The sequence below is a fragment of the Vipera berus genome, assembly GCF_964194415.1.
Source record: "Vipera berus genome assembly, chromosome: 1".
Taxonomy (NCBI): domain Eukaryota; kingdom Metazoa; phylum Chordata; class Lepidosauria; order Squamata; family Viperidae; genus Vipera; species Vipera berus.
The window spans coordinates 342,971,285-342,980,455 of record NC_138202.1 but is presented as its reverse complement, the minus strand read 5'-3'; positions in this window follow the sequence as shown (position 1 = coordinate 342,980,455).

Sequence of the window (9,171 nt, the reverse complement as noted above, 5' to 3'; positions counted from 1 at the left end):
TCGTGACCTCCCATTTAGACTACTGCAACGCTCTCTACATGGGGCTGCCCTTGAGGACCACTTGGAGGCTTCAACTGGTGCAGAATGCAGCCGCGCGAGTTGTTATGGGAGTTTCCCGATACTCCCGTGTAACACCTGTTCTCCGTGAGCTGCATTGGCTTCCGGTTGCCCTCCGGGTGAGATTCAAGGTGCTGGTAATGACCTATAAAGCCCTAAATGGCTTGGGTCTGGATTATCTAAGGGAACACCTGCTGCCGGCATCAACTTCCCATCGTCCTGTGCGCTCCCACAGAGAGGGCCTTCTCAGGGTACTGCCGGTTAGGGAATGCCGGCGGGTTATTCCCAGGGGAAGGGCGTTCTCTGTGGGCGCGCCGGCCCTATGGAACCAACTTCCCATGGAACTCAGGACTGCCCCCGACCTTCGCTCATTTCACCGGGACTTGAAAACCTGGTTCTTCGAGCTGTTTGGCCCAGACTGAGGGGTTTTAATTTAATTTAATTTAATTGGGTTTTAGTTTAATTTCAGGGACTGTAATTTAATTAATAGTTTTAATTGATTTTAATTTTGTATGCTATGTATTTTAATTTTCCCTGTAAACCGCCCTGAGTCCTATGGGAATAGGGCGGTATATAAATTTAAATAATAAATAAATAATATATTAGCAGTTTCAATATCCTGGGGTCATGTGATCATCATTTTTGACCTTCCCAGCTGGCTTCCAATAAGCAAAGTCAACAGGGGAAGCCAGAGTTGCTTAATGATTGCATGATTCACTTAACAAACTACAGTGATTTGCTTAACAACTGTAGAAAGAAAGGGGGTGAAATCAGCCGCAACTCACTTAACAATTGCTTTGCATAGTTATGGGAATTCCGGTCCTAATTGTAGATGAGCTGTAGTATCCGTATCACTGTGTTCTATGTTGTTCAAACATGACCTTGACAATTGTTGCAGACACTAGATTTTAAGAAGGATTCAGTCAACACAAAAGGAGTGAAGGAACTGAGACTGTTTTGCCTTCTGAAGAAAAGATTGAAGGATGGGGTGTGATAATACTCTTCAAAGGTCATAGGGGGGAAGGTGGTTAAAACCTCTGCAGGACATCCAATAATAAAGAGTCTGTGAGTATTAGGGAAAACATCTTAACAGTAAAGTGCTGTTGTGCAGTGTAGATTGTTATCCAGAGAAATCCTGTGCTCTTCCCTTTCACTTGATGTCTTCAACAGAAGCTAAACACTTATGCTCAATCTGAATGAAGGTGGATCTGTTCACTGTCTTCCATTTTCATTCATGATCATTTCCTAACAGTCTTCTGCCCACTGATTGTAAAGGTAAAGGTAAAGTTTCCCCCGCACATGCATGCTAGTCATTTCCAACTCTAGGGGCCGGTGCTCATCTCTGTTTCAAAGCCGAAGAGCCAGGGCTTGTCCGAAGACATCTGGTCATGTGGCCGGCATGACTAGATGCCAAAGGCGCACGGAACGCTGTTACCTTCCCACCGTAGTGGTCCCTATTTTTCTACTTGCATTTTTACGTGCTTTCGAACTGCTAGGTTGGCAGAATCTGGGACGAGTAACAGGCGCTCACTCTGTTACACGGCACTCGGGATTCGACCCTCCAAACTGCCGACCTTCTGATCGACAAGCTAAGCCTCCTAACCCACTGAGCCACCATTCATTTCATGTCCTCTGAACTTACCAGTGTCACCAAATACGCACAGTCCATTTTTACCTGATACCCTTCCAGATTACGGCCCTTACGGTTTCTTTGCACGAGACTTTAGAATCAGACCAAGGTGTTTTGTTTTTTTTACTGTTTCTTTGCTTAAAGGTTAGTGGATGAATTGATTTCTGTACTAAGCTTATAAATCTTTACAAAACAAAGCATCTAAAGTCTGATAAATAATCATAAAATTCAGCACTGATATAAGGGAGAAGAGAAAATGGAGTAGGGACAGAATGTCAAAATCCTTTGAAGTAGCCCAGAGAGGAAACTAAACCCATGAGTACTAATACTGTCTTTACTGTAAGATTAAAGTCTGAAAGCACTTCCCCCTCTCCCCTGCCTTTTATGTTCCAGAGAATTAGGGAGGGTCCTGTCTAAGATTATTTCTCCACCTCATCTTTCCTTTGGACTCAGATTTTGTTTATCAGACCGTTTGTCTAGGCTGAGTTCTTTCTCCTGTCTCCCAAGGTTATTTTCACAGACCATTACACAGAAGCAGAGCACGGAAAAAGTCTCTTAAGATTGCTCAGGTTTATTCAAAGAGTTTCACCATCTGTTGCAGAGTCTCTTAATCTTTTTCCAACAGGGTCAGGTGGAAAGTTGGTGCTGGAAAAAATAGGAAGCCACGATAGAATAATCCAACCTAGCAGGTGACATTGAATCTTTTTTCCTCCCTTTTTCTATAGATATCTCCTCTTTTCAAAAAATGTATATCCACCCATCTCTCTCCCTGATTCTTTACCACATTTCTCCATAAACATAATCCTGGACTCACAACCATTTGTTTAGCAACCATTAGAAGTTACAACAGGACTGAAAAAATTGACTTACAGCTACTCCCTGCACTTTTGACTGTTGCAGGATCTCTATGATTTGTGTGCTTGGCAATCAGCAGGTATTTATGATGGCTGCAGCATTCTGTGGTCATAGGTATCGCCATTTGTGTCCTTTCCAGCCAGCTTCCAACAAGCAAACCAATAAGGGAAGCTGGATTTGCTAAGGATTGCCTGATTTACTTAACAACTGCAGCAAAAAAGGTCATAAAACTGGGCACAATCCACTGAACAACTTAGGGTTGTTTTTTTTTAATCCCATTTATATCCCGCCCTTCTCCGAAGACTCAGGGCGGTTTACAATTTAAAGCACAAATCAATGAAGAGGAAAGTAGCATGGATCAAAGAAGAGTTTCCTATATTTTAAGAAAATACATGTTTATAGAGGTTTATGGCAATTCATAGTCATCAGGTCATAGTTGTCCAAGGGTGCTTTTAAAAAAGGGTTAGGGACTTGGATTTTGGGACTTTTACAAAAGAAAATTATATCAAAGCAAAATAAGAATCAGTGCATCTAAAATGGATACTTCCTAATAGGAAGAAAACAATCTGTCAAGAGATACTTTAAACAGATTCCTGAAAAGGTTGCTGGACTTGATGGCCTTAAAATAAAATCAAACTATTTGATTTTATGAGTTTGAAAGAAAAAATTGTAGCCAGCTTTGCTCAATTAGAATACCGAAAACTGATATGTTACAATTGGTATTCGATAAACAATGACACAATCTGGTTGTCTTCTGAGGAAAGTGGCACCCCAAATACATCAGGAATTCTATTCACAACATAATTAGTGTTTATTTGCTTTGCCTTATAACGGTTTCTTGTTCTTGCTTATGCAAGGCATCTTACATAATTTGAACCTTGTTTATTTGTGTGTGTGTGTGTGGGGGGGGGAGGAAATGTACAAAGCCATGCTGGGTTTTCTCACAGACTGCAAAAGCTGATACTGTCCAGACCTTTTTCCTACTTGTTTGCATCTTTCTTCTGAATCAGCTTGAAAGACAGAATGAAAAGCCAGCTGTAGGAGTAATAAGCATGCTACAGTAAAAGTAATGCACATGCAGCCATGTGTAAGAGCACTTGCCCTCTCTTTCTTCCTGCACAAAACAATTACTCATTCTGAAATGGCTGCAGCAAGATTAAAAGAGCAGAAAAGGGGAATTAATTTGTCTCTCTCTGACTGTGTTCACACAACATGATTAACCCAGTTAATCATACTCTGGGTTTGCACAATACGTTGAAAAGTAACTTAATTAAATAGGTTGGGTTTCCAACCAGGATATACCCCAAGAGAAGAATAAAACATTAACCAACGGGATTTACAAATTAATTTGTTTGGTTTTTCACTACTACTGACCTGGTTAAGGAGATACTCTCTTGTTTTCACTGCTCTTGGGCAGATTTTGTTCGAGAGAGAACAAAATTAACTCATTTGTGGAATGGATCCAATGGCCAAGTCCATCTGTCATATTTCCTTCTTCAGGAGCACTGCGAAGGGTGAGCAGCCTGTGGTCTTGGGACCATATGTAGGTCTTGGCTTAATTTAGTGTGCCTCATAGTATAATTTCAAACATCCGTCCCAGATTGCTGATAGGAATGATTAATTCTTTGGCCAGCAGCCTACCATTTAAGGGGGGGGGAGGAGAAGGAAATTGTAGGAAATGAAGAAAAGAAGTTGGTGTCTGGAGGAATTGAAAAGGTGTGATGGCAGATACTTTGGTATTGTTCTCTACCTGTTACTTACCTGCTTCCCATTAGCAAGGGAGGTGGCTTATCCACAGATTTTTCTTGTGAGAATGGAACTTTTTTTTAATGGAAAATAAGGTTATCCATTAATAAAAATTGATTCTCAGGTAATAGGCAAGACTGAGTTACTGGGACAGTTTTGGGTCAAGAGCTTGAAATGAGAGAGTGTTAATCCAAATCTTTTTGGGCAGAGAAACTAATCAAGGATCAGCCTAATTAGCAGGCAAAAGGCATACAGTACAGGTAGTCCTTAACTTACAAGCACAATTGGGACCAAAATTTCTGTTGTTAAGTAAGGCAGTTTTTAAGAGAGCTGCAGGCAATTTTACAATCTGTTTTGCCATGGTTGTTAAGTGAATCCAGATTCCCCCATTGACTTTGCTTGTTGGCAGATGGCTGAGAAGGTTGCAAATGGCAATCATGTGATCCCGGGACGCTGCAGTCATCGTAAATACATGTCAGTTGCCAATCACATCACTGTGGGGATACTGCGACAGTTGTAAGTGTGAGGACCAGTTGTAAGTGACTTGTTTCAGTGCTGTTGTAACTTTGAATGGTCACTAAATGAATGGTTGTAAGTTGAGGACTGCCTGTAACCCCATCACCCAGGCTCAAATCAGATGGAAGTAGAAAGAGTGTAATACTTGTTTTCAGCTGTCTTCAGATTTGCAGACCCAGTGGCTGCTGTACTGGGTCAAAAGGGCCACCACACAGGAGCAGACTGCTTCCTGAGGAGAGCTGGTTGTGTCCAGTTAGGTGTCACTTCTTGCCTTGTGAGTGGTCATTTCACCATGTACCTTCTGGCTTGATTGACTGAATTGGACTCATCTGATGGTTCCTTGGTGACTCCAAAGAGAGGACCTTGGCAGAGTTTCTCCAGCTGATGTCTAACCTCAGCTTTCCCTTAGAAGGCTAGAAGAGGTGAAGCTCTCAAGTGGGTGTGGGAGAGGAACTGTGATGAATCATCATCATGATAACATGGCTGTATTTAATAAATGGCTTTTGCAAACGCAAGAAAGGAGGAGAGAGATGCAGAATGTCTTGACACAGATTTGCTTGAAGCTGAGTGGCAAAGATTTAACTGTTTCTCCTCAGGCTAAAATTATTTCTCAGTTTCCCAGAAGACGGAGCCGTTGCCTAGCAACTAGCAAGGTAGAGGTTCCTTTCTCTGGGCCTAGTTAAGAAGTATGGCCCTGCTTTGTGGTCCAGATGAGAAAGTTGCTTTATTGCAGGGGGGGGGGGAAACCAGTGGGATGGGGGAAGGGGAATAGAAAGCGATATTGTTGTTGTCAGTGCTTTTTTTATAAAAGAAAAAGGTACCGGAACTCACACATGTCATACAACCCGCTTTGCCTACCCTACAAGGTTCCATCCAAAAAAGGTGCTGGAACTCCGTTCTGAGCGTTCTATGACAAAAAAAAGCCCTGGTTTTGTTCCTACTGGAAGATTTATTCTGGAGTGGACCGTGAATAAAATACAGGGGTGCAGAAATGAGCGCCTGCTTATATTTTATATTCTTTATATTGAAATAATAACAGCAAATGAAACAGCATTGTGAAATCACCCAGATGTTGACCCATTTTGTTGTTGATGTTGTTTATCTTTCAGAAAAGTTAGCTGAGAAAGGATCAGAAAGACCTCCATGGGGCTGTCTCAAAAATTATTGGGCCAGCTTAAGAGCTTTCCTCAGGGACCCATGGAGCAGAGCTAAAGTTCAGATACATTCACGTGACTGCAGTTTATCCTTCCAATAGATAAATAAAACTTTGAAGCTGGCAAGAGAGACAAATAAACATATAGAGAAATAAAAAAGCAAGCCAGATTTATATGAATGGAACTAGATCTTTGGGAAGCATCTTCTATCACACTTTTAAAGCTAAGCAGCAAAACCTAGTGACCTTTTACATGAACTTGAAGTTATTGTCAGCTAGTAAGGAGGCTATTTAAAGACCAGAATAAAACAGGCAATGGAATTCCCTGTGACAGGCTATGGAAGTGAAAGTTAGAGCACGATAGAAAGAGTATTGATGCTTTTGATCTTTGGTGTTGGAGAAGACTCCTGAGAATATCATGGCAATCAGGAAAACTAACTAATGGATCATTGAATAAGTCAAGTCAGAGTTCTCACTTGAGATATAAATGACCAAGTTGAGATTACCCTGTTTTAGACACATTATGTGAAGACCTAGCACTCTGGAGAAGGTTATAATGCTGGGGAGGGTGGAAAGAAAGAAGACAGCAGTAAAGTATATAGGCTCAATTATGGAGTGATAGATAACATCATTGGAAGATTTGGAGGATCAGGTTTGGAACAGATGTGCTGGAGAAAAGCTAAACTACTATGAGGTTGCTAAGATTCAACACCAATTTGATGGCACCTAATGAATCAATCCGTCAATCAATCTACCAAAGGAAGGCTACATAGCAATCATCTGACTGCCCTGGAATTGTTGCTAGAAAAGGAAGAATTAAATTTTGGCATGATCCTAATTAAAAATTGCAGTGTAGTAACTCATAGATGATAGATTTAGTGTAACCTGCACAACAAAACCAGCATTCTGCATTTGCAAATATCTTCAGGATCTTTTATAAACTGGGAGTGCGGTGCAAAACAGAGATTATCCAAGTCAAAGTAGCATATAAATGAATGTGCTAATGGTGGAGTGCATGCTAGATGGGCAGGACTTGACTTTTGCAAGCATATATGTTACTGCTCACATACATATCCAATCAATACTGACAATATCATCCACCATATTGTGGGTCATTGTACTATAAATTACAAATGGTAACCATGTTACCCTGAAAGCTGTGCAGCACTTTTTAATTATATTGTCAGGATGCATTCTAATAATCTTAGTTGCTTGGCCTGCCCTTTCTGATTACCTCCCCTGCCTCAAATTCTCTACATCGCCCAGCTTCTGATGTACCTTCTTGCAACCTTGACCATATAAGGAGGCATTGCTCTGGGCTGAATTCTCTCTCTCCCTCCGCCTCGCTGTGCCCTGGTCAACACTGGAGTTTGGAGGATTGCCTGCAATCTGATTCCAACAGTGATGTTGGTTTGGTATGCTTAATGTTAAGGCTTCTAATGTTTGCAAGAGAAAAAGCTTTCACAACTTTCTGTTCTGCTGCTGGTATAACAATGCGGTTAAAAATGTGCATGTATCAGGTTTCAAAAAAAATAATAATCAATTGATGGCTGTAATGGGAATGTAGATCTTTACTAACCAAGAAAGTGGTTGAACTGAAATGCATTTGGCTGCCCTTATGAAGTCTGTAAGTTTCATCAGGTCAGCCAAATGCATTTCACTGTCTTTGGTATAGAACCGAGGATGGGTTTGTGCTCATTTTAATAATTCTTCCTTCTATGGGAACATAATGGGAAAACTTTGTTTCACTGTCACCTCCCTTTCTCATCTCTCTGGAAAGCATTATGGAGAGATGGGGAAAGAAAAAAACAGGAGAGTGGACTGGAATCAAGCTTAGCTGGGCCAACTTATTTTTACTGATAAGCCTGTACTTTTTCTTTTGTCTGGAGGAAAAGTTGGAGAAGGTTTTAAAATTCCTTCTTCCCCTTTCAATCAATGAAGCACACCGCTGAATGTTTGTTTGTTTGATGCCTGTATTATTTTTACAAATGTGGCAAACATATCCAACACCGCCCCCCCTCCTATTTTCCCTACAACAACGATCCTTTGAGGTGAGTTGGGCTGAGAGAGAGGGACTGACCCAAGGTCACCAAATTGGCTTTCATGGCTAAGACGGGACTAGAACTCATGATTTTCCATTTTCTAGCCTGGTGTCTTAATCAGTCCTAGAGCATACCAGCTCTCTTTGTTCCAAATTTTTTGGGATTTGATCTCATTTCTACCAAATGGGGCCCAGGATTTGTATGCAGCCTCTGGATTGCCATGCCTCCAGAAGTTTAATCAGTCCATTCATTTCACCAAGCATACTGTGAGAATGAAACCAAGCCCCTTAGGAGTACCTAGAGCAGGGGTCCTCAAACTCGGCCCTTTAATGACTCATGGACTTCAACTCCCAGAATTCCTCAGCCAGCATGCCTGGCTGAAAAATTCTGGGAGTTGAAGTCCATGAGTCATAAAAGGGCCGAGTTTGAAGACCTCTGACCTAGAGAGAGATGTTTAAAGGACAAAAAGTGCAGATTCAAGAGGCTGTCAGTGATGTTTATTAAGGAGATATGTTCTGATACATATTTATACATACTTCCTTCTTTAATATATTTATTTTCTCCTTTCCTCCACCTTTTTTCCTCTTAGTACTTTGTACTTTTTCATATTTTTATTAATTTATTTTATTATCTTTGTAATTTTAAACTTCAGTAAAGTTATTATTAAAGAAAGGAAATACGTTTTGATAAAATACGTGCTCGAATCTTGAAATCCTTAAAATCCTTAAAATCCTTAACAAAGAAGATTAGAGGGCTGGAGACTAAAACATATGACAGTTGCAGGAATTGGGTGTACCTAGTCTAGTGAAAAGAAGGACTAGGGATGACATGATAGCAATGTTCCAATATTTGAGGGGCTGTTACAAAGAAGTGGGGGTGTCAACCTATTTTCCAAAGCACCAGAAGGCGAGACAGAAATGATAGATGAAAACTAATCAAGGAGAGAAGCAACCTAGAACTAAGCAGAAATTTGCTGACAGTGAGAACAGTCAACCAGTGGAACGGCTTGTCTTCAGACGTTGTGGGTGCTCCATCACTGGAGGCTTATTATTGTTATATTTTATTAACTCAAAGATGCGATTTATTGGGAGATTGCTATTAGGAAAAAGTCCAGCTTCTTTAAGGTGGCATCAAGTCCCTTCTGAAATACCTTTTCTGCTTTGGCTCCAATT